Source organism: Sorex araneus, chromosome 2, assembly GCF_027595985.1.
Source record: "Sorex araneus isolate mSorAra2 chromosome 2, mSorAra2.pri, whole genome shotgun sequence".
NCBI lineage: Eukaryota > Metazoa > Chordata > Mammalia > Eulipotyphla > Soricidae > Sorex > Sorex araneus.
In genome coordinates, this window is record NC_073303.1 from 145,540,542 (window position 1) to 145,564,628 (window position 24,087).

At 38.0% G+C, this 24,087-nt stretch overlaps 1 protein-coding gene across 8 annotated transcripts in view; it reads left to right on the forward strand.

Annotated features, from left to right (window-relative positions):
* The window catches only part of ZBTB20 (zinc finger and BTB domain containing 20), an 897,756-nt gene that overhangs the window by 559,439 nt on the left and 314,230 nt on the right, over nucleotides 1-24,087 (forward strand). The window contains exon 1 of one of the 8 annotated variants that reach the window (XM_055125919.1): nucleotides 15,820-15,947. The exons of 6 other annotated variants lie outside the window; for them this stretch is intronic. The gene's annotated coding sequence lies outside the window, so the exon portion shown is untranslated. Of the gene's footprint in view, nucleotides 1-15,819; nucleotides 15,948-16,598; nucleotides 16,721-24,087 lie in introns of those variants that run through there. One more of the 8 variants, XM_055125920.1, reaches the window with a different exon arrangement.

Sequence of the window (24,087 nt, forward strand, 5' to 3'; positions counted from 1 at the left end):
TCCCATATATGCACAATCTTTGTGACTGCAAATAATTTTTCTATAGTTTTTATAAGTGTCCTAGAATCTGAAAGAGAGAAGATTATTAAAATTTTATAAAAAGAAATACTGGTATCCGTGTTGGAACAACATTAGATATTCATGTGGCTTTTTTATCTCCATTTTTTAAAAATGTCTTTAGAGGTATTTTAGAAGTGACCAAAAACTTTGATATTCAGGGAGATTATTTGAATTTTCTAACTTAACACAATTAAGATTCAAATCAAATTCCCAAGAATTTCACTTCAGATTTTATACTTTTCCATTACAAATGTTAAGTTTCTAATATGCCTTCTTGTCAAAAGTAAAGCTAAAAACAGCATTACCTAAAACTTGGTATCCTAAATAATTAGTATTCGATATGCCAAAAACAGTAACATTGTGAGTAAACATTGTGAGTAAAGTCTCACAATGGAGACATTACTGGTGCCCGCTCAAGCAAATCGATAAACAATGGCATGACAGTGGCAAAAAATTGATGAGTAGAAATATAATTTTAAAATATAATCATCTTAAACTAAGCATTTCAGTGACAATAAGCATCTTCGAAACATTCAAATTAAAGAAAAACAAAACTTTTTTTCTTTTTACAGTAGGCAATCATTTGTGACTATTTTAACTTAGCCTAAAGAGAATGATTATCACAGTAATTGGTATCCTAGATAATTTTAGTTTTTATTTAGCATTTAGTAGAGTAGACTCATGATAATCATACAAACTACAAAATTTTTGAGGGAGAAGTGCCTGGACAATTGGAACTGTAAACATATCTAACTATATTGGATAAGTTGGGAGTTATGGTTACCCAGATCATGCAATTTAATTCTGAATCTGAGGGTGATGATGTTGAAAGGAAGTGAAAAATGGAATGAAAATGACCAACAGAATGAACATCTATGTTCCTTGTCTTTAACTTGTCTTGATTTCATAGTCCCATTAAGTTGATTTTTAAGTACTCTGAATACTTTGAATGCTTTAGTTCAAAGTCATGATTGGTCTAACAGATAATTGAATATTGGGGCATTTTTCAAACTAAATCAGAGGGAAGAGGGCCACACTCTTAAGAATCAGTTTAACCCCACTAAGTTTAAGGAGGCTCCCAGATACTGCTTACAGGACCAGGACTCCTGGAGTTAGTCAGTTAACCAGGCCATACCCGTCAATGATAGGGTTGGAAGATTTGGTGCTGCTTTACCCCTATGGTTCCAGAGACCACCGGTGCTACCCTGGCAATGTTGGAGACTATATCCAATACTACTTAGGGAAAGATTCGGTGTGAGGACTGAGGTGAAGGAACCGAAGTATCTACCACTGACCCTGGTGTATCCCCTAGGTCTCAGAATCCCAATTTTTATTTAACCACTTGGTAGTTAAACTGTTTGGACTTTCATCTAAATTTTTATTATCCATAACCTGTTGTCTCAGGTCAAAATATTTTTTCTATGCAGTATGCCCCTAATAAAACTTAGAGGTCTTCCTGGTTATCTTAAGTTACGGTCATTAAACCAACATGGGAAGTGCCAAAAAAAAGAAAGTCTATTCAGCAATTGAATTATTTTAAGATCTGATCAAAATAATACTGTGTAATACAAAGACTTAAATAATCAATCCATAAATAATCAAACATAAAATAGGAGAATCTGCAGAGTCTCTTGCCCCTGCGCCTGGCTGTCTGTCTTCACCGGGCCCCCTCAGAGGGGGGCAGGTTGAGTTTCCCTCCCCGCCCTGAGCAGAGCCCTCTCAGATGAAGACCTCCGGAACCCAGTCACAGCCATACTAAAGGCCACAATCCACACGCTCAGACGAGCCTCACGCATGAAGCAACTGGCAGAAACCTGGGTGTGAGGTACCTGGGGTTGAGATCTCCAAGCCGCTCAGATCGGGATTGGGCCTCCTCCACCCAAATCCCCCATCTTCCAAAAGCTAGACAGTCACATTCAGAAGCTGCCCCAGCACTGTGTAATCCCATCAACGGCCAACATCCAGAGACTATAAAACAAAGCTCCCGGAAGCACGCAGCTGTAGCTGCACAACCTCTTATTGTCTAGTTCTCCCTCTCAGAGAGCCCGGCAAGCTATTGAGAGTATCCTGCTGTATGGCAAAGCCTGGCAAGCTCCCTGTGGTGTATTCAATATGATAAAAACAGTAACAATGATGGGTCTCATTCCCCTGAACCTGAAAGAGCCTCCAGTGTGGCACTGTTGGGAAGGACGAGTAAAGAGAGGCTGCTAAAATCTCAGGGATAGGACGAATGAAGATGTTATTGGCGCCCACTCAAGCAAATTTATGAACAATGGGATGACAGTGATACAGTGATACAGTGATAAAATAGGACTTATATGAGTAAAATTTGATATCATGGAACTGCATTTACATCTTAGGACATCCTTGTAATATATTTGTATCACACAGAAACATTTTATTTTAAGTTTTATTTTTAAAAAGACATTTGGCACATACTCTTGTATGTCATTCATGTAACATACTTTCTTTAGTTTCAACTCTGAAAAGCTTTACTAAAAAGTGAACCTCTAAGATGGGGTATTTTGAATAGCATTACCATTAAATGATAGATGAAGAGAGTTTGACATCTATTGCTAACTACTGCTGAGTTATTAGGACATTTTTTGAACAAAATTACTTTGTCTACATAGATTAAAAATATATTTCCACTCACTATAAAGTTTAATTTTTTTTTTCTTTTTGGGTCATACCCGGCAATGCACAGGAGTTACTCCTGGCTCATGCACTCAGGAATTACTCCTGGTGGTGCTTGGGGGACCATATGGGATGCTGGGAATCGAACCTGGGTTGGCCCGTGCAAGGCAAATGCCCTATCCACTGTGCTACCGCTCCAGCCCCAAAAGTTTAAATTATTTTGATTTGGTCTTGGGAAAGAAATTTTGGACTGAAGCAATAGCACAGCGGGTAGAGTGCCTTGCATGCAGCCAACCTGGGTTCAATTCTTTCATTCCTCTCAGAGAGCCCAGCAAGCTACCAAGAGTATCCCGCCCGCATGGTAGAGCCTGGCAAGCTACCTGTGGCATACTGGATACGCCAAAAACAGTAACAACAAGTCTCACAATGGAAACATTACTGGTGCCTGCTCAAGCAAATCGATGAACAATGGGACGACAGTGCTACAGTGCTACCTGTAATTTAAACATTTATTTGAGGTAGAAAGTTACCCTTCTCAACAGGCTGCACTGGGGAAGTGAGGTGGTAGAGTGTCTGGAAAGAAACTAACAGAACTTTGTTGTGGAGTAGTTCACAAAGGAATACAAGACACATTACATAATGCAGCCCTTTGTTTGTGGAGCTTGTGACAGAATCCTGCAGTTGTAGCTCAGACCGAAAGCTGCCTCCCAAATTCTTCCAAACTCTAGGCAGCTCTTGAGTCTTTTTCCCCACCTCCTGCCACAATTACTCTGGCGCCTAATTGAATCACACCTTATATTTAAGGTCAGTAACCTAAAATGACCCCGGGCTGCTTCTTTCTCTCCTCAGCCGCTCCACCATCACTTAGGATATTGGAATGACTTGAAAATACTTTCTGTCCCAAGTAGTAGTCTTTCCGCCCAAAGCAAAGGCTATAATAGTTTCCCCACTCGTGGGTTCAAGCCTCAGGTGAAATACTTTGGAAGCTAATTAGCATGCTAAGGAGTCTGGAGCATTTGGGTTGAGTCACAGTCACGTTACCTAAGGGACAGAGAAGCTGTCTAGTTGCCAGTGATACTTCACTAGTACTGGTTTCCTCATTTAGTTTTAATAAGACTGGAGCTGCATAACATTGTATTCTTTGTATGTAAGAAAGATCTTGTTTATATCATCACTTTAAAATACCTGTTCCTTTGGAACTTTATTCTAATGTCTTATCTTTACTTTAAGATATATTTCTACCAAGTTGAGAAAACTTTGAGGTGTTTATTTTTATTATATTAATAACTTATCTCAAGTATAATAAATTCTTTCCATGAAACTTTTTTAACCTCAGATTATTTTTACCTGGTTTAATATTCTGTTGTACTAACAACATTTCCCACTTATTTTCAGAGTGAGATTTTTTTTTTTTGTTACATATATTGAATGTCTAGGATATTTAATCAGGGTAGGAAGCAAATAAATATCTATTAAATGCCAAGAATGTGACCGGTGTTTGCCATCTAGTTAGGAAGAGCAGTTTGGATACTTCAAATTATAAATGTTATTTTTTGGTTAGAAATGTATTAGGAGCAGAAATCCTCGCTTGAGTGGCTTAAACAACTAGGGATCTGTCTTTCTCATGTAACAAGAAGTTTAAAGGTAGTGAGTTACTGGTATGTGAGAAAGTCAGGACCAATGTTTCTGGGGTTCTTTTCAGGTGTTTTTTCTTTGCCATGCTTATAGTTTTATGACCACAGAATCAGGCCTGTAATTTCAAGCAGTAAGTTCCTGTTCAAAGAGGGAAGGCAAAAGCAAAAAAAAAAAAAAAAAAAAAGAAGAAGAAGAAAAGAAGGAGAAGCATCAAAATACTGCCTTTTGCCTCTACCTCTATCAAAAAAAATAAAAAGTGCTTCTCAGAAATCAGCCTCTCGAGCAGATTGCCACATTGATCCTATTGACTAGAACTAGGTCCTGAGGCCACCTGGTGTTGCTAGGGAAGCAAGAAAATCAGAGAACAAATTTGTCATAATTGGCTTAGACATATCATAACTCATCATCCAGGACTGAATGCGTTGCCACTCAGAATAAAACAGGGCCTGTAGCTAGCAATAATGGGGAGATGGGTATTGGAGGCACAATTAATATCTATCTCAGCTATGTAGCAGCCAAAAAAGAAAAAAAAAGTGGAAACTACCAGAACTAGAAGATAATTTATGGCAGAGAAAACATTAACAAGATAAGAAAAACAGTGCTACCCACAGAAAAATAATGACAACAACGCTTAAATTTAGAGAAACAAAGTTGTTTGTTTGTTTTGGCTTCAGGGCCACACCTCATGGTACTCATAACTTACTCCTAATAGTGCTCAGGGGGGACCATGTGCAGTGCTGGGATTTGAACCACTGTCAGCCAAGTATATGGCAAGTGCCATAACCCCTGTACTATCTCTTTGGCCCCAAACAAAAGTTTAAATAAATACAGATGTCATATTTGGCTAATAGCCACCACTAAATTGTGAACTTTTTAATTCTTTGGAAACAGAAAGTGAAGCTTATTCTTATTTAATTCCTAATGCCTCCCATGTAGTAGATGCTTATTGAATCATAATGCATGAAGCATATTTCAGCCCAGCAGTTCAGATATGATTTAACAGAATTTTTTTCAATTGGATCTGTTTTGGTCAATACACCAGTAAAAGAAAAATATTATATTGTCTGAATACATTCCAGGATCCCTGTTGTCAGTACTAGAACCTCCTTAAGAAGGATAGAACAAGAAATGGAGGCTGAAGTACCAAGTTTTAGCTATCTATAAACACCTGATTGTGCTTCTGAAATCAATTTTTAAAAATATGCATACGGAAGTCCATCAAATTTTTCAAATTTTACAAGCATCAAGACTCTTTCTTGTCACTTTCCCCCCAATTTCTATTCACTAAGACCTTCAGGGATCAACAATATGAATGAAGCTTTGTAAAACTTATGTCATTCATTGGAAATTCCTAAATTCCTACTTAAGGAAACTGAAATTTACATGTATTTTTTTCTGTTCTATTCTAATTACTATTCCTGGGTTTTCAGGAGATTATAAAAATAACCCAACTTTAAATTATTTCCGTTCTGGTAAAGAATTTAATTCTTGTTTGATTTGAGAAAAACTAATTGTCCAAAGGTCAAGGACATAGCTCAAGTGATAGAACACATACCTGCCACGTGGGAAACCCTTAGTTCTCTTCCCTGCACATTGACTCTGGAGCATAGCCCTGGTGGCCACAGAACATTGTAGTTATAGGGTGAGAATTTACTGGGCTGAAAATCACAGGAAATGGTCAAGACCTATAAAATGCCAATGGGTGTGTCCCCCCACCCAAATGAAGTCAATTAAAAAAAGATAACTATACTTTCATTGTTATAGTACTGACTTAACAATGAAATTTTTATGTAATGAATTTTTATGTAATTTCAAGGACTTGACATTATATCTTGTTTTTAAGACTTTACTTTTATCTGGAAAAAGAAGCATGCAAATGTATTAGGGTGTAGACTTCATTTTAAACTGTGCAACCTTAGTGTGTTGATATTTGTATCATACTTATTATCTAAGCCATTTAATGACAGTTGCTCAATATGGAAGTTCTGATCTTCCTTGGTTAGGTTAAAATATTTCAGATTTGTGTGTAATAGTACTTATCTTGCAAGAATAATATATATTTTGCTTTAATTGCAACAGTCTCAGTGGAAAAATTTTAATAATTCCTATAAATATTTTAACATGATTGATGCTTCACTTAAATACTTATTTAATTTACCTGGGTGTCATTTTTATCATTTGAAAAATGAGGCAACTAAACTCTTAATGTCTCTATCTTCTATTGAATTCAACAAATAGGTATCAACAGAATAGTTCCATAATGAAAACTAGTGCAAGCAAATAGGGTGATATTTTCATGGATACATAAATTAATAATATCATATTTTCATTTAATTAGTTTCTAATTTGATTTTTCAAGATTGTGCACTTCTTAATACACCCTAGGTTTTTATGTTTGGGGTATCATCTATGAATGAGAATATATTACTTACATTCAAAAGCAAGGAAATTCATTCATTTGATAATTTGAATTTGGAGAGCAAAAAAATGCTTGTAATATCATTTTGTTGTAAGTTTGCGTCAGACTTTCATTGCAAAAAATAATTACAGAATTCTGAAAATATTACCTCTTTCCTCCCCAAAGAAGTCCAGGGTAAACAGGAAGAGTTAGAGTTATTCCTATTTTTCTAACTGAAAAACTGAACCCTGTATAATGAGCCAGTGTGTAGAAACAGGTGAAAATCTGTATGCTCTCACTCTGAGACTGGCCAACATGCTTTATATGTGATGGTTTCTTTTAGAAACTTCTGCCAAACTTGATTGCTAAAATTTCTCCCTCACCTGATCTTTCCTTCATCCCATTCTAATCATCAGCTTAGCCATTGATGATTTCAGATGTATCAGCAGTAGGGGAGGAAAAAAATGTGATGGAAGAATGGAGGTGTACAGTGATAGATGTGTGTGATCTGTGAACTGTGATATGGTGATGTGATGTTTTAGTCTTTTGCATTAAAATTATGTCATGAAAAGTCGGTAACTCCTTCAGTCTAATCTATAAGAGTTTAACTAAGGGCATAACAGTAGTAAAGAAACCTTTCCTTTTGCTAGGTGAGAACTTCATTCTAAATATGCTTCCTTGGAAACTCAGCCTCAATTTTTCATGTCATTAAATTTTCCAAGCCTGGATTTGAGAGGAGTCTGGAACATACATTTCTTCTTACAAATTGCAAAGCAAAACTTTAGAAACAGGCAGTGAAATTTTCCTCTCTAACTGAATCTTCCTTCCTGGGTAGTAAAAATTCATATCTGTGTTTGATCTCAGGGTTTTCTTTGTCAAAAAATTTACATATATGGCCTAGGAAAATAGTGGTCTCCACAACTAAATGATCAAACAGGTAAGACTGCCTTGTTGTGGCTGAGAAAAAGGTAGTTGTATTCTCCTGAAACTGAAGTTCAGGAAAAGAGTTTCATATTAGTGTTCGGGAGTGATTGTAAGGGAAAGTTCAGATGATTCTTGTCTTATTATCTGGTTACCAACTTGCTTGCTTCTCTCCTGTTCTGTGCTCTCATGAAGAAATTGATTTACTAGATTCAAGATATTATTAAATACATTTTGCATTAATATTATATGTCCTCTTTGAATCCAAGTGGCAATACAATAGAATTTCATTTTATAAATAACACCTTTCAAGCTAACACCACAGGGCACAGTACAAAAGAATCAAAATAGAACACAAATGCTGTAATCAAATGCAGACCCCAGGAAGGCTGATTAAAAAGGCATGTTGCTAGTAAGAGCAGCCGACAGGGTAAGTATAGTGGGTCACAGCAGAAAAGCCAGCTGAACAGAAGGGCACACTAAAATAAAATGGACTTGCTTGCCTGATTCACATGGACTTACTACTCTCCTTTGTCATCATTTCTTTTGGTCTCAGGAATTACTTGGGAGGGGTGTTTGATTTGTTAGTTAGGGAGATAAAAATCAAACACATGTAGGGTCATTAGGTTTATCGTCAGTCCTCACACACAATACAAACAAAAGAAAACCCTAAAGGCACCCGCCTGCAGCTGGCGGTGAGGCCTACAATATGATTATGAGAAAACCCAGTAAGACTTGCTTTGCTTGGTAATACCACTGGTTTCCAGAAAATACATCGGTGAGGAAAGGAGCAGATCCCCTTCCTAATGGTAAAATCAGAAAAGCCTGCTATGCCCAGGCAGAGGTGAAAATGGATGCATCTTTAATAGTTTCCTCTTCACATAATATCTCCTTCTCATCTAATTGCTTTCTATAACCCTAGTCTATCACCACTAGAAAAAAAAGAGTTTCTTTGTAAATCCTGTTTTTAATTATAAGAAAAAGAGGTGCTGTTCTGTGTTTAAATTAATTAAAACATTAGACCAAAAATAGGTGAGGTATTGTAAAGCTATCCATAGCGATAAAAATCAGCTCTAGCGATTATCCTCTGTACTTTGAGGTACATAGCAAATGGCCATTCACTGGTGCTTCTCTATTGCAAATTGAGGGTACTATATAAGAACCCCAGAAAAAAAAAGCCCCTACTGAATACATTATATCAATTTAAATTTTTTTTTTTATTGAATCACTGTGAGATACAGATACAAGCTTTTATGTTTCAGTTACAATCACACAATGATCAAACACCCATCCCTCCACCAGTGCACATTCCCCACCACCAATATCCCTGGTATACCCCCCTTTTCTCACCCTTCCCCTGCCTCCATGGCAGGCAATTTCCCCCATACTCTGTTTATACTTTGGGGCATTATGGTTTGCAATACAGATACTGAGAAGTTATGTTTGGTCCTTTATCTACTTTCAGCACACATCTCCCATCCCGACCGACCCCTCCAACCATCATTTTCTTAGTGATCCCTTCTCTATTCCAGCTGTCTTCTACCCCAGCTCATAAGGCAGACTTCCAACTAGGAGCAATCTTCCTGGCCCTAAACCGTACACGTCACAATTGTAAAGCAACGCAGAAGCATACATCCTATCATTTTTTTTTTAAATAGAAACCTGTATTTAATGGTATCTCAAAAAAAAAAGACATAAAGCAATAACTATGGGCTCTAGAACTAATAAAAATATACAGAAAAAGAATTTTTTTTAAAAAATGGGGCATTTTTTTTTCCCTCTCCAATCTTTATTTTATTAGTGATGACTGTCCTGATTGCCCCCTTAGTTGAAATTCTATATTTGGATCACTGAGGCATAAATTTAAGTCAATAGTATTTCTTTCTATCATTTTTTTTAGATTTATAAATTACAAGCAGTTAATATATATAGGGAAATCTGGGGAGAAATGCATGTGCTACTTACCACTTTTAAAAAAAGATACCCTCACCTTTCTTAGTTCTAACCATTTTTATTTTGCTGTGAAATTGATTTATTGGTAAAATTGAGCTATCTAATAATAAGGAAAAATACTGGAGTATTTTCCTTCAAACTGAGTTATTGCATACAGTGTGTACACAAGTAATGAATGGCCTCTCTGAAAAGGCAATATCAGTATATTGTGTCCTTCCAGATCCTTAATTTGGTGACCAGCAAACAGAAATACGAGCAGCTTCTTCAGGTCCAAGCTTCCCCAGTACCCAGTACACACAAGTATTGCATACACACAAACATACACACACACACACACACACACACGCACACGCATGCACACATACTCTCCATACTGGGAGTGTTGTATGGTAGAGTGCATCATATAAGGCGCTCGCCCTATCTGTAGTGAAAATGCTGGTACCTTGTACCCAAAGGAGCAGATTTCCAGCAAGTTCTACTATAATACAACTCCCTAGAAAATTCTCTGCCACACAGTGACTTATGGTCTACCTACGCAACAGGGTCTGGATCCCGGTGCCGGGTAAAGAATATTCTTCCTGAGACTCTCAATCTAAGCTCTACAAATAGTGGCTGCACCTTATAATTTTCTATTATTACAGAATTTAAAATGATCTTTAATTCTAAGCAGGTACTTCCTTATTACTCCAGTACAGCTAGAGTTAATAATTCTTTATATTCAAATTTTTCTGATAGAATTGCTGAGTGGCTCCTCTCTCATAATGGACTTTGATTAATACATACCCAAAGTATATTAAACGAATGTGTGTTCTTTGGGAATAGAGAAAAGTAAATATGACAAGTTATCTCTTTATGGAATGGATTGGGTTGTGTACCACATGTCATTTCTAAGACTTACTATTAGATATACAAAACATTTTGGAATCATAGATTAAGCGGATATAATAAATAATATCCCTCATACTAATTTAACTATATAAATTAATTAAGGGACACTTAAAAATAAGCTAAACAAAGCAAACCAAAAAAGTTGTTGGTGTCTGTGGTGTTTGGACTCGAAGGTAATTTGTTGGCTTTGAAAGGGTATGCCAAAATAATAATATTTTAAAGTGAATGTGGAGGTCATTAATGCTGCAGCCACAGTGATACCCATCATTTCTTAAGAGCTCAGAAAGCCCTGAGCACTTCATATTAAATTTTCAAATCTTCATAACAATAGAGATGGATCCTCTTATTATTTCTGTTTCTCAATGGAAAATTGTAGCTGCCACTATAACACGGTCATTGAAATAAGTTACATGTTACCTGGGAGCACAAACAGTGAATACTTATTTTTGTTGTTTTCATCAAAGATCCAGAAAAAAACCCAAAAACTCTGAAGCATTCCTAGAATGTATGCCACACCCTGAGATACTTCTGAGACCTGTCATCTATTACCTTAACCTAACAAGATATCAACAAACTGGGTGAAAGCCCATGATCAAATCTCCAGAACCAAAGTGTTAACAGTGTATCAAAAACCCAGCTGCCTTTACTCAGCATTGAATTGAAGGCAAATGAAATATTAACAGCAGTTCTAGCAGCACAAAATGAAATATGAGATCCTGTATCAGAAATTATTAGTAACCTGTTAAAAGAAATGCTGAAAAATGGCAGTTACCAAATTAAAACTGGGAAGCAGAGTCCAAATGGGAAATTTCAAAAAGTTTGGAGGAAAATAAATGACAGATTGTCCTCTTGGCTCTCATTACTATGCCATCCTAAATCCTACTTGGCAATACATGGTGGAGGTGAAATCAGAACTGCATCACTGCCAGTGCTGGTCCTCAGATTTGTAGTCCTAAGTGTCTGTGATGGTGTCTGGGAATGATTGAAAAAGTAGTTGGAATTCAATAGCTTTTTAGTTTCTGCTAAATTGAAGAGTCTGGAGACTCTTATTATGAAAGGTTTCCTCTCATTTGTGAATTGGCCCCTTTGCGCCACTTTTGGATGGCTGGCTTCCTCCATACTGAGCTACATTAATCGTTCTACATGAGAAACCTATTCTCCTCAAATGCCTTCCTATTTAAGGCATCTATATGGCTACATTAGTGTTTATAAGTCATGATATCTGCATCATAGAGAGGTTGCAAAGACCAAGTACCAGATAAGAAAGGGAGATATTTTTCCATCAATATGTGAGAGCAGAGAAATGACTCTAAACAGATTTGTTGAGCAGCTGATGCCAGAGAGAAAAGGGAAATGAGCTATAGAACCATAGAATCTTCGTGTTGGCAGAGACTGTGGAGTTCATGCCGTCCTACCCTATCATTTTTCAATGAAGAGACTGAGACATGGGGAGTTGGGGGACACAACTTGCCCCAGACACATTGTTGCTTACGGACAGTCAAGCCAAAAACATTTCCCAACTCCCAGTCTGGAACTCTCATGTTCAGCATACTACTTCTCTCCTCTGAAAATTAACACTAGCCCAGTCCGGAACATAGAAAAACCCAGCATTTTTCATAAGCAAGTAAAACAGTGGACTTTGAAATGCTGCCAGTCTAGGCAAAGAGAGGAGATAGCTGGTTCTCCATTGTGACTTATTAGCCCTTTGTTAGACACGGCACCCATACCTTTTCATTTAAAATTAAAATCAGCTATGCTCCAGGATGTATACTTATGCTGTCAAATTTTATTTGTTTAGACTTCTTTTTTATAGAGGTTAACTTTAGGTATATTTTGTTCATGGGTAGCATTTCTATTGAGCGTTGTAAATTAGACCTTACATAAATGACCTGTCTTGCACTGCTTTTGACCTTCACAAGAAGGGTCTTCTCTATAAGATACTCAAAATACAGATCCTATGGAGGTTTTTAATCTAAGAACTCCAGCCATTTGTGGGGATATGGAGGGTCCTCAAGGATACTCCCAGTTCTGTGGTCAGGGATTGCTCCCATTGGTGCTTTGGTGAACCATATGTTGCCAGGGATCAAACCAAGGTCAGCCACATGCAGAACTAGCACTTAATCCCTATACTATCTCTCTGGCCACTATAGCAAGCCTTATCAGGCCCATAAATTAGATAAATCATGTTCTTTGTTTGGAAGCATGGAGTCGTTTGCTTTTGTTTGTTTGTTTTTAATTGAATCACCATGAGATACGCAGTTATAAAGCAGCTCATGATTTGGTTTCAGTCTTGTAGTGTTCCAACATCCATCTCTTCACCAGTGTATATTTCCCACCACCAGTGTCCCTATTTCTCTCTCTCTCTCTCTCTCTCTCTCTCTCTCTCTCTCTCTCTCTCTCTCTCTCTCTCTCTCTCTCTCTCTCTCTCTCTCTCTCTCTCTCTCTCTCTCTCTCTCTCTCTCTCTGTGGTAAGGAAGATACACTAAAAATCCTCTAATAGAATTCCCTGTATAATAGCAAGTAGGTATCTTCTAGACCAGTAAAATGTTTTTTCAGAATAGGGCAACCAGAAATGAGAGACTCGGACAATATGATGCAAACTACAGTCGTAATGCTTTGCATGAAAAGTGATTATATACAAGAGAATGCTCAGGAGTAGGTAGGTGTGGGGTTGGAAAGGAGAGGGGAACTGAAGTAAGAGAGGATAATGCTTGACCAGGTCTAGTAAAATATTCCCTGCCACAAGCACTGTTCCATGAAGAGATTGAGCCAAGAGGCCTGAATAAACTAAGCTTAAATTCAAAGTTGCCATTATTGGGGGAGGCATCAGAGAGAGCAGATCCGGATTTGTGTTACATAGTAATCACTGCTGGGTGTCAGCATTCATCAGCCAGATGGTCAGACCCACAATTAATCAATTAGGCCGGGATGATCAACGGGACTAACTTTTCCCCTTTGGTAAAAATCCCTCATCATGCGGTCAAGGCCAATAGCACTTTCATCCTGTTGCTTTTGGAGAAGGTTTTAAAAATTCTTTTCTTTTTCAGGCTTCTAGTTAAGTAGACACCATTATTAAGCTCCAAGTTACTTTGACAACAGAAATTTAAAAAAAAGCTAATATATTTTAATAAAGTTGATTTCCACATCGTCTCTGATCTCTGAATATAACGTTTGACATAACTAAACAGAACTTGACTCTAGTTCTGGAGATGCCCAGGGCCCCACCTGGCAGTGCGAGGGATTGGCCCCACAGCCTCACGCATGCAAAGCATGTGCTGTGCCATTTGAGCGACATGCCTGGTCCAAAAATAAACCTTTTAAATTAGCATTGTCTAAGAAGTAACAATCAACTAAGTTTATTTATGTCTTTGTGTTACTTCTGCTGGGTCCAGTATAACAACACTATGATGATTTTTCACTGGACACTTACATTGATAATATGATATGTTAATTAAAATGATAGCAATTTGTAGAGTGTTCATAATCACATGACATATTTCTCAAATAAGAGTTGGAAGATGTGGGGCTGGAGCAATAGCACAGCGGGTAGGGCGTTTGCCTTGCACGCGGCCGACCCGGGTTCGATTCCCAGCATCCCATATGGTCCCCTGAGCACAGCCAGGAGCAATTCCTGAGTGCAGAGCCAGGAATAACCCCTGTGCATCGCCAGGTGTGACCCATAAAAAGCAAAAAAAAAAAAAAAAAAAGAGTTGGAAGATATTGACGGCCCTTAAAATAATCAAATGAGTGTAAAAATATATCACTCCAAAGGGAAGGAAATTGAGACTAGAATGTTCATCTGCTCAAGGTCACATAGTACACTGAAATATATTATGGTGATTTCATATTCTACAAAACGAAACCTAAATAAAATTCACATTTTTCTTTACATTTTACACATCTGTTTAATTCTAGGGAATAATAATGAAGACTATATGATAGGTCCCCATTATACTCTTCAAAGAACTTTAAAGAAATCTCCTTTATTTCCCAAGTCTCTTGATTTGATTTCCTTTCCATGCTGTTCTTGCTTTTTACTGAGGAAAGACTGCTTTCCTCAGTATTTTGAGGGTCACTGTCACTGTCACTGTCATCCTGTTGCTCATCAATTTGCTTGAGTGGGCACCAGTAACCTCTCCATTGTGAGACTTGTTGTTCCTTTTTTTGGCTTATCGAATACGCCACAGGTAGCTTGCCAGGCTCTGCCATGCAGGCGAGATACTCAGTCACTTGCCGGGCTCTCCGAGAGGGATGAAGGAATCGAACCCCTGGTCGGCTGCATGCAAGGCAAACACCCTACCCGCTGTGCTATCACTCCAGCCCAGTTGTCTCCAATTCAGCTTCCTTTTCTATATATGATACCTATAGGTTTGTTTTGGATAATAAAACTTTTTTTTTTATTGGTTAATATGGAGTGATTGTTTCTTCCAAAATACGTGTCAGTTACTGACTTGTTTTTTTTTTTTTTTAATGGTAAACCTAGTTTTTCCCTCTGACTGTTTTATTGCCCCTCTCATCTTGCTCCCTCATCCTTCTCCATCTAGAGAGTGATATTTGAAAGTTCTTCTGATGGGAAGTGTCACTTCCTGATGGAAATCTCTTCTGACCCCATTTAGTAGAAATGTGGACACAGTATCACATTTCCTCTGTGTTTCATCACCGCTTTGCCTCTCCTTTTTCACGGCTCTTCTCTATCCCTATCCTAATTCATTTTGAGGGTTGCTCTTATTTAAACATTTTGTGAGCCGCATTTTTCCAGGACATACAACACAGTTGACCCAAATATACCTCTCTGTGATGTGAAACTTTGACTCGGAAAGATGGCATATTTTATAAAAGGGGGGGGCTTCTTTTCACTGCTGAACTACAGTGATTTGCTTTTATTTATTTCCTTTGCTCCTTAACATGATGCCACACGAGGACCGAGAAAGCCTCCATTTCCTAAGTCAAAGTTGGGAACACACAGAAGTGAAGGTATTCCAAAAATCATAATGAGAATCGCCTCTCCTCTAGGACCGTCCAGTGCCCTCTTTTTTTCCCCCCCTGACTGTGATACTCTAATTTGTCCTTGCTATGTTTGGCACGCAGCTGTTCTAAGTTTCCCCCGTGTTGCTCCTTTTCCAGCCATTCTCCATCTCCACCCCTGAGCTGATGAGGCTCTTTCGTTTTTGCTCTGAAGTGTGTCCGTGTGCTGCAGCGCAGAGCCCGGCCATGTAGGCTGCCTCTCTGCTGCATTTTGCTCCTGACCTAAACCTCCCTGCTATTCCAGGCCTGGCCTCTCATGACCAGAGACTGCTGACTCATCCTAGCCTGTGCCAAGCTGTGCAGTCGCTTAGCGATGTGGACAGGAGTCGAAGGACTAGAATGAGATCACTGAGCTCATTTCACTTGTTGCTTACGGTACAGTCCAGCATGAGCTGGAAATGTAGGAACCTCAGCCTCCCGAGCAGAAAGAGTAAGTAGATGAAACACACGGCATCACCGAGTCTCAACCAGCAGCCGGCGGGCGGCGGGTGGCCGCTTGCTTTCTCATGGTTGTGGCTAGGGCATCTGGGTTCATCAGGAGCCTTCCTTTGTCCTCCTTTCTCCCTCCCCTCCACAGTCCACCCTCCCCACCCGCCTTCCCTGAACTTCCCTTCTGAAAAGGTCCGGATGGCACAGCAATGATCTGAGCAGAAATGAAATTTTGCTAATAAGCCGTCTCCGCCAGAAATCCTGGAACAGTGACATGGTTGAAACTGCTCCGTGTAGTGTCTACTGGGAACTCACATGAACTTCCCAGCCGGATTCAAGGGGATGAAAAAAAAAAAATTATCTTCTGGTGTTGTTGTTGTTCTCCTTTGCTCCTTAGTTTTCTTTTTCTTTCTGTTCTGAGGGAGGTAGTTGCAGGAGACCAGGCTGCGTTTTGCTGTGGTATAAAGTTTTCCGTCGGGAGACAATAATGTACATTCCTCTGGCAGGACGGGATGAGAATTTTTTTTTTTTTTGTTTCTCTTGCTGTTGTTTATTTATAAGACATTTCCTCTCAGTTAGTGGAAGTTAGATCGTAAGAGGCTCCAGTGATTTTCCTTCCACCTCCCCTCCCTAATTTCTGTGCTTCAGCACTCTGGAACACTCTGAACTCGACAAACTAATCAGAGCAGGGAGCTTAGCAGCCAGGCCTGGACACTCTCAGGAGACTGTGCTGACTCTCAGTGGACACTCCTTGGATCAGGAACCACAGGCCTGGTGAGTGGTGAGGTTCCAAATTTAATGTGTCAAGTGTCTTGGTGTCTCTCAGGTGGTCAGGCAATAAAGGGTGTTTTTTTTTTTTAATAAAGCAATTTTTTCCACTGTTTTAAAAGCTCCTAAACAATCCAAGAGAATGATGATGATTTTAGTGTGCACAGCTGAGAGCACTCTGTGGACAATGGCAGAACCTTGAGTCTAGGATCACGAGGAGCCTTCAGCCAGAGGCTTCATGCCGTCACTGATGGATGTTAGTCTTGATATGTCTAACAAACATGCTTGTGGGAAGAGGAAAATAGGTGAGTGAGGGCAGGGAGGTAGTATTTGGGATGTAGAAGGGGAAAGTGAAAGTGAGATTCATCGTTCATTTAGAATTTCTCTCTACTCTGATCATTTTCATTATGCTCAAAATACTTACGCACCCGGCTAAGCAGAACAGAGTAACGGATGCATGACAAAATAATATTGTTTTTCTAAAGCTCAATTTGCTAAGAACTGGTTGCTTTTAAACATTAGGGAACCTCCCCTTATCCGAACTTTGAAAAATATTATTTGTCACACTTTTCTTTATTCTTCTGCATTCGTGGTATTGAATAGAAGAATGCTATGAGAAACCTTATTTGGTTCTGGGGAAATTTATCTCCTTAAGAATTAGATGACTGTCTTTATAGTATTAAACCCGAATAGAGTATTATCTTCAGTATAGGAGATTCTGATTGAGTGTGTTCTGGGAAGTTGTGGTAGGAATGGAATGGGGGTAGTAGCACCCAGCCTGATCTGAGTCTTACAGAGAGGAGTGAACGGATCAACTTTTCAGATTCACTCTGTGCTGTCCATATTGTTAATAGCAAGTCACACTCTTCCTGGAAGAAGAATGTCAATTGGAATGTATATTTGTCATTTACCATCAGGTCCCTACTTATTTCTCACCCAGAGTTATTTGATCTTGCTGTGTTTTCTTGTCTTCTTCCCAATTTCAGGAAACTGGCACATTCTAAAATATTGAGTGAAAAAAAACAAAAACAAAAACAAAAACATGGTGGCCATAAAAACATTTGACTTGCTCGGCAGCATCTGAAGTGAATTGCTCTTTGGAGAGAGGGAGGAGTCTTTGATGTCCCCAATATGGTTCTCATAGGCTAAAACTTCCAAGAACCACAATCCAGCCTAAGGGGCACTTACTCGATGTTCTTAAATATTTGGAAATGGATGCTATTTTGTTGTTTTAGTTGTTTTTGCTATTAACACATTGTCAGTAAGATTCGTCCTAAAAGTTGAATATCTTTAGTAATCATTGATTTTACGTTTAACCAGATGTGTATTGTATGTGTCTGCTGTGTGTACTCTTATCCAAACTGGTGCCATCATTCAACATATTTATTGGTAGTTAGCTTTAGGATTTTTTTTCCTGCTCTGGGAAGTTCATAATTTTAACCATGGTATTCATGTATGCTCATATGTTACAGGTTCCTTGCAAAGATTGACCCCTTTTGTAATCTCTTTAGGGTATGTCAGTGACCTCTGTAAGCTTCTTGTCATACTCCCTTAGTTTGTGAGGCATGTAAACTTTCTTAGCTTCCTTTGTAATAAGAAGCAATCTCAGAGAAAACTGTTAGAGCCAGTATGCTGAAAGTTTGATGGTATGTAATAGTAGAGTTTGTCTTTTCAGTTAGTTCCTATTAGTTATGGCAATCCTGTATATAAGAATAATGTTTCTTGGACATTTTCCATTGGTTCTCTTATTTTCAAAAGAGAAAAGTTAAATGGAAAAATGGTATCAATTTCATAAAACCGTGATATAAAAATGAAACTGGCTATTAACCCTTATTCACCAAGATCTATAAAAGGAATTGTGTCTCCCTCAGTTAACATTTAGTCTATATAGACTTCCACCTTAATAATCTAATAGTTTCAGGCAGGGAAGTCTATTAGGATTGAAGTGAAAATAAAATGGATTTATAGCACTTGGAAAAAAATTTATTATTAAATTATCCTATGTATATAGAGTTTTGCAAGCATCTTTAAAGCAAAGAATAGGTAGACACAAATTTCTAAGAGTATATCCCAAGAGATGACATTTAAAAACTATAACCTGCCAGAGATATTTTCCTGATTGTTGCCAAGAGCTGGAGTTCCACATGGCCGTGGAAGAATTCCATGGCTAAATTGGAGTATATAAGTCAGAATTTGATTAGGACTTTCTATGATGGAAAGACAAAATAACAATGCTTTATGCTTAAATAGTCGCATTAATATTATGCTATTTTTTGAACAGCTATATTATATAGCTTCATAGTATACTGTCAATAATTCAATTTTTATCAGTCATCCCCAAATTTTCATTATTCTTTAAGGGATACATGTTATGAAGTGTGTATTTATTATATGAATATTTTAGCTCCCAGAAATTCATCTATGTTATATTCATTTAATTAAAGAGTTACAGTTGGACTCATGACATTGTTAAATACCCAAATTGTGATTGTCCCAGTAAGAAATTATTTTTTATTTGTATAGGAAATTTTTATATTGCTTTAAATATGTATATATTTTAGAAGTGAAAGAGAAGAGATGAACTCATTATATTGCATGATTATATATGTTACCTTATAAGTAAAATTACGTATGTTACTATGATAAGTGAATATATAAAGCTCACAGTTATGTATCTATATCCAAATGTTAGAAATATGACCAAATACAAGCTAGACTTAGATGCTTCTGTATTCAATTAAATGTTTCAAATTGGCTGTGAATGAAGCGTGTTTGATACTTTGTACAAAATTTTAGCATAGTATTTATAAGGATTTTGAGATTGATAATACAGGAGTTCAAGCTCTTGCTGTGCACATTCCATCCCCAGACTGCATTTGGTTCCCTGCACATCACCAGGAGCAGTACTGAACACAGAGCCAGGAATAAGCACTATGTATGGCTGGGTGTCACCCAAAAATTCCAAAAATGATATATATTTGTGAACTCTGTCTGCAAATTGTACAATTTTGTTAGCTGACAGGATAGTAATTATCCTTCATCAAATAAGCATATTAGATTATAAATCTAAAATATTTCCAGGTACATGTTTAATTTTTAATTGCAGTATGTATAAAATAGTTTGAATTTAAATAAAAATTTAAATTACTATTAATCATCTTAAAATTTAGAATATATTTAATGAATTACTTTATTTTGTAAAAATGGATTTATATACAAATTACCCAGTTCATTCTAGCTTTACAGCTACTTAATTATATATTGAATACTTTGATGCTATCTCACATATCAACATCAGCAACTTCAACATTCCAGATATATTTTCAAAATAATTGAGTCAAAATATTATTTTCAGGTCACATTTTTTCTCTCAAACTTTTTTTATGTTTAGTCTGAGTGAAGGATCAATGAATAAGTGATAGATGAACCAATGAATCGCTATACGTCAATGCACTGACAATGAAAATATCTTGCTTATAATCATGGGATGAACATTTCCAGACAATAAGTAGTTTCTTCTATACTAATGAGTTCCTCAGACTTATTAGATATTGCAACTAGCGGGCAGCATCTCCAGCCTTTTTTTTTTTTTGGCTTTTTGGGTCACACCCGGCGATGCACAGGGGTTACTCCTGGCTCATACACACAGGAATAACTCCTGGCAGTGCTTGGAAAACCATGTGGGATGCTGGGAATCGAACCCGGGTTGGCCGCATGCAAGGCAAACACCCTACCCGCTGTGCTATCGCTCCAGCCCCATCTCCAGCCAGTTTTAGTAAGTAACTTGCCCTATCTTTATAACGTCCAGGTGATTTCTGATAAGGCAGTGTATCTTGAGTACACAGTAGACCATTCATTTTCCAGGATTAGATAGTGTATGCAAACACTCGTCTTGGTGATTTCATGTAATTCTCATAAAGACCTGATTCTGAGTGCCTTGTGAAGTAGGCAAGGCAGAGGATGGGGAGGTATGACAGCATAATAAAAAGAGGAGCAAACTCAATCATTGTATAACTGAAATGTAAGCATGAAAGTTTGTAAGTCTGTAACTGTACCTCACAGTGATTCATTTAAAAAATTTAAAAAAATTTTTTTAAAAAAAGAGGAGCAAATACTGATACTCTTCACATTGTCTTACCAAGAACTAAGTAAATGGCCTTTAAAAGGCAAATACTAGCTTAAAGTAGCCAGGGGCAATTGTTTCTCACCAATAAGTAGAAAAGTGGTGGGGTATTTGGTACTGCTTCAGTCATTAAGCTAAAACACATCTTATGGCACTTTCAATGCTATGGGAAAAGGGTACATACCAATACCCCAAATTTTAACCTAAATTTCCCATGATGGACATGAAACATAGTCAGAGAGGAACTTCATATATACAAACTGATTCCAATATACAACAACTTTAAAAAAAGTCAAAATATTGTATAGGGACTTTAATTACATCTGTTAATCAATGGTCAGTCAGCTTGATAATTCCCAAAATATATCCAATTCCCAAAATATATCCAATTCTGCCTTCTAAGCTGAAATATTTTTTAGAGTTTTGATATATAACTGAAAAATACTAGCTTTATTTTCATTTCTTTATTTTCCCTGCCTAGTCTCTAGTAAGCTGGACTCCTAGATGTAGGCTGCCAGCGGGAGAAAGAGAAATGATTCACATAATGGATAATTAACCCTTCCAAAATAGAAAGTCAACTCCCCATAGGCATGCCAAAAAAACTGAAATGTTTTGTTGAATTTGTTTTCCTTTGGGTGTTAACACATAAAGGGCATCTCTACCAGCACAAACTTGGCACCAAACAACCTGTTCACCCTCAAGCTATACACGCCACACTCACCTTCCAGTTCATTCTGGCAGGATCTGTAGCATGAAGTTCCCTTGGGTAGCCATGTATGAAGCATGCACAGGGGGGAAAAATTGTATGAGTGCCTAATCCACTCTTGAAAGTGACATAAAAGGATCTGTTTTGTGAAAAAGACCTAATAATGAAAGACACAAATGATAGTATAAAGTATTAACACCTTGCATTTCCAAGCTAATTGCCTACTTAGTCAAGAGGAACTAAAATTGTGTATAGATGTTAGAGGTACATCACAGAGTGCAAAGCACCATCTCTGTTTTCCAGTAGTGAAGTGAAAAGAATAGCAGACCTTAAGCTACCAATGCTGCCTCAATTTAGGCTCCCAATTTTTCTGGGAATCATCTACTTCATTTGTTTAATGAGGATAATAGTACCCATTCTACTTACCAGTGTTATTATGAGAATCAGATTTCGAAGACTGTTCATTACTCTCATTAAACACGATTTAACATTCATTCATTCATTCACTCATTTAGAAATGGAGGGAAACATTTTGAACTGCTTCTAGTATAAGATATTCTAAAGCTAAGGATTGCATCTGTGACTGACATTGAGAAGCATAGACGTGGACCCAGCACTTTTCCTCGGACTGGGGATTCTATGGAAAATAAAACAAATGGAAGTCTCTATTCTTATAATGCTTAGTTTTTAGTTAATGGGAGAAAGATGAAAAACGCATTTGCCAAAGTGACATCATATTAGATAATGATAAGTGCTATAGATAAAAGTGAAGAAGGGATTAAAGAGATTTAGAAAAGAGAGGGGCCAGAGTACAGTGGGTAGGGCATTTGCCTCGCATGCAGCTAACCTGGGTTTCATCCCTGGCACCGCATATAGTCCCCGGAGCCTGCCAGGAATAATTTTGACTACAGAACCAGGAGTAACCCCTGAGCACTGCAATGTGCAGCCCCAAAACAAACCCAAAATTGAGGGAAACAAAAAAAAAAAAAAAGAGAGGCCACAGATGTGGGAGAAAGTCTCAAGGGATAACTTTAGTTTTTAAATAGTTAGAGAAATAAAGAGGACTAAATTGAGAGGACATTTGAAAAAGGTGAAGAAACAATTTTGTAAATATCTCAATAAAAGTATTTGGGGCAGTAGATCCATCAAGTGCTAAGACCTTGTACAAGAATATGTCAGCGGGGCCGGAGCTATAGTACAGCAGGTAGGGCGTTTGCCTTGCACACGGCCAACGTGGGTTCAGGCCCCGGCATCCCATGTGGTCCCCAGAGCACCACCAGGAATGATTCCTGAGTGTGCAGAGCCAGGAATAACCCCCAAGCATTGCCAGTATGACCCAAAAAGCAAAAAAAAAAAAAAAAAAAAAAAACAGAATGTGTCAACAAGTTGCTGTGGTAACAAGGAATTTGTATGGCAGGATTGGAGTGGGCAAGCAGAATGTTTGCAGAGAAGGTAGAGAAGGCAATGGGGATTTGAGCAACTAAGGCTTTCTATGCTACTGGAAAAGTGTGGGTTTTGCCATTGAAAACACAAAAATCAATAATACATTACCACACGTCACTTGCTAGAAGACAGGGAAACGAGATGGGATAATGCCATATTGCCACATGTTATGTGGCATAACTGAAGGATACTTATAAAATATCCTTCGGGGGCCCCTAAATAGTATGCAGATGAATATAATGGTGGCAGAGGGTCAGAGAAAGTTCCATGCAATAATTAATAAATCTATACTAGATCTTGAAGGATTTTCTTAGATGGTCAAAGAGAGAAAGCTTCAGTGAGAGGACCAGAAGGCCCAACAGCACTAAACAGAAAATAGCATGGAAGAGTTGGGGAATAGTATCACTGATGTTTAGGAGAGGAGTGGGGGGAAATGATGCTGTAGATGTAGGCAGGGAACAATCATGTTGGGCTTTGATTGCCATGCAAAGAAGTTTTAACTTCATCGTCTGGCATTTGGGGAGCCATTGAAAGGTTTTAAGTAGAGAAGGTTAACGATCAAATTGTGTTATAGAAGATCACCCTGGCAGTAGGGTGGAGGATAGATTGGAGGAATGGGAGAATAGAGGCAGGAAAATGAGTTAGGAGGCAACTGAAATTGTTCAGACAGGAAACAATGAAGTACTGAACTAGGACAATAACTGTGGGAATAGAGAGGAGACACATTCAAGAGATAAGTGCCAGAATGGACACAATTTAATAACCTTTGGGCTGGCATTGAGAGAAGAAGGAATTTTGGATTGCTCCCAGGTTTCTGCCTTATAAGACTAAGCAAGAGAAGCTATGAGGAAGGGGAACAGATTTTGTAGGCTGGGAGTGATGATAAATTTGCCTTAGAATGTTTTGATTTTGAAGTAGTGGGGGGAAACAACCAAACTGATATCTGATAGGCTGTTGAATTCAGTCAGAATCGCTGATGCTCCATTAAGAATAGCGAAGTCTAGTTATCTGAATTGTCAGCAGCAAGGTGGCAGTGAAAGTTATGCTGGGGGCCTTTCTCAAGGAAATGCTTGGTCAGAAAGCCGAAAGGAACAGATCTTT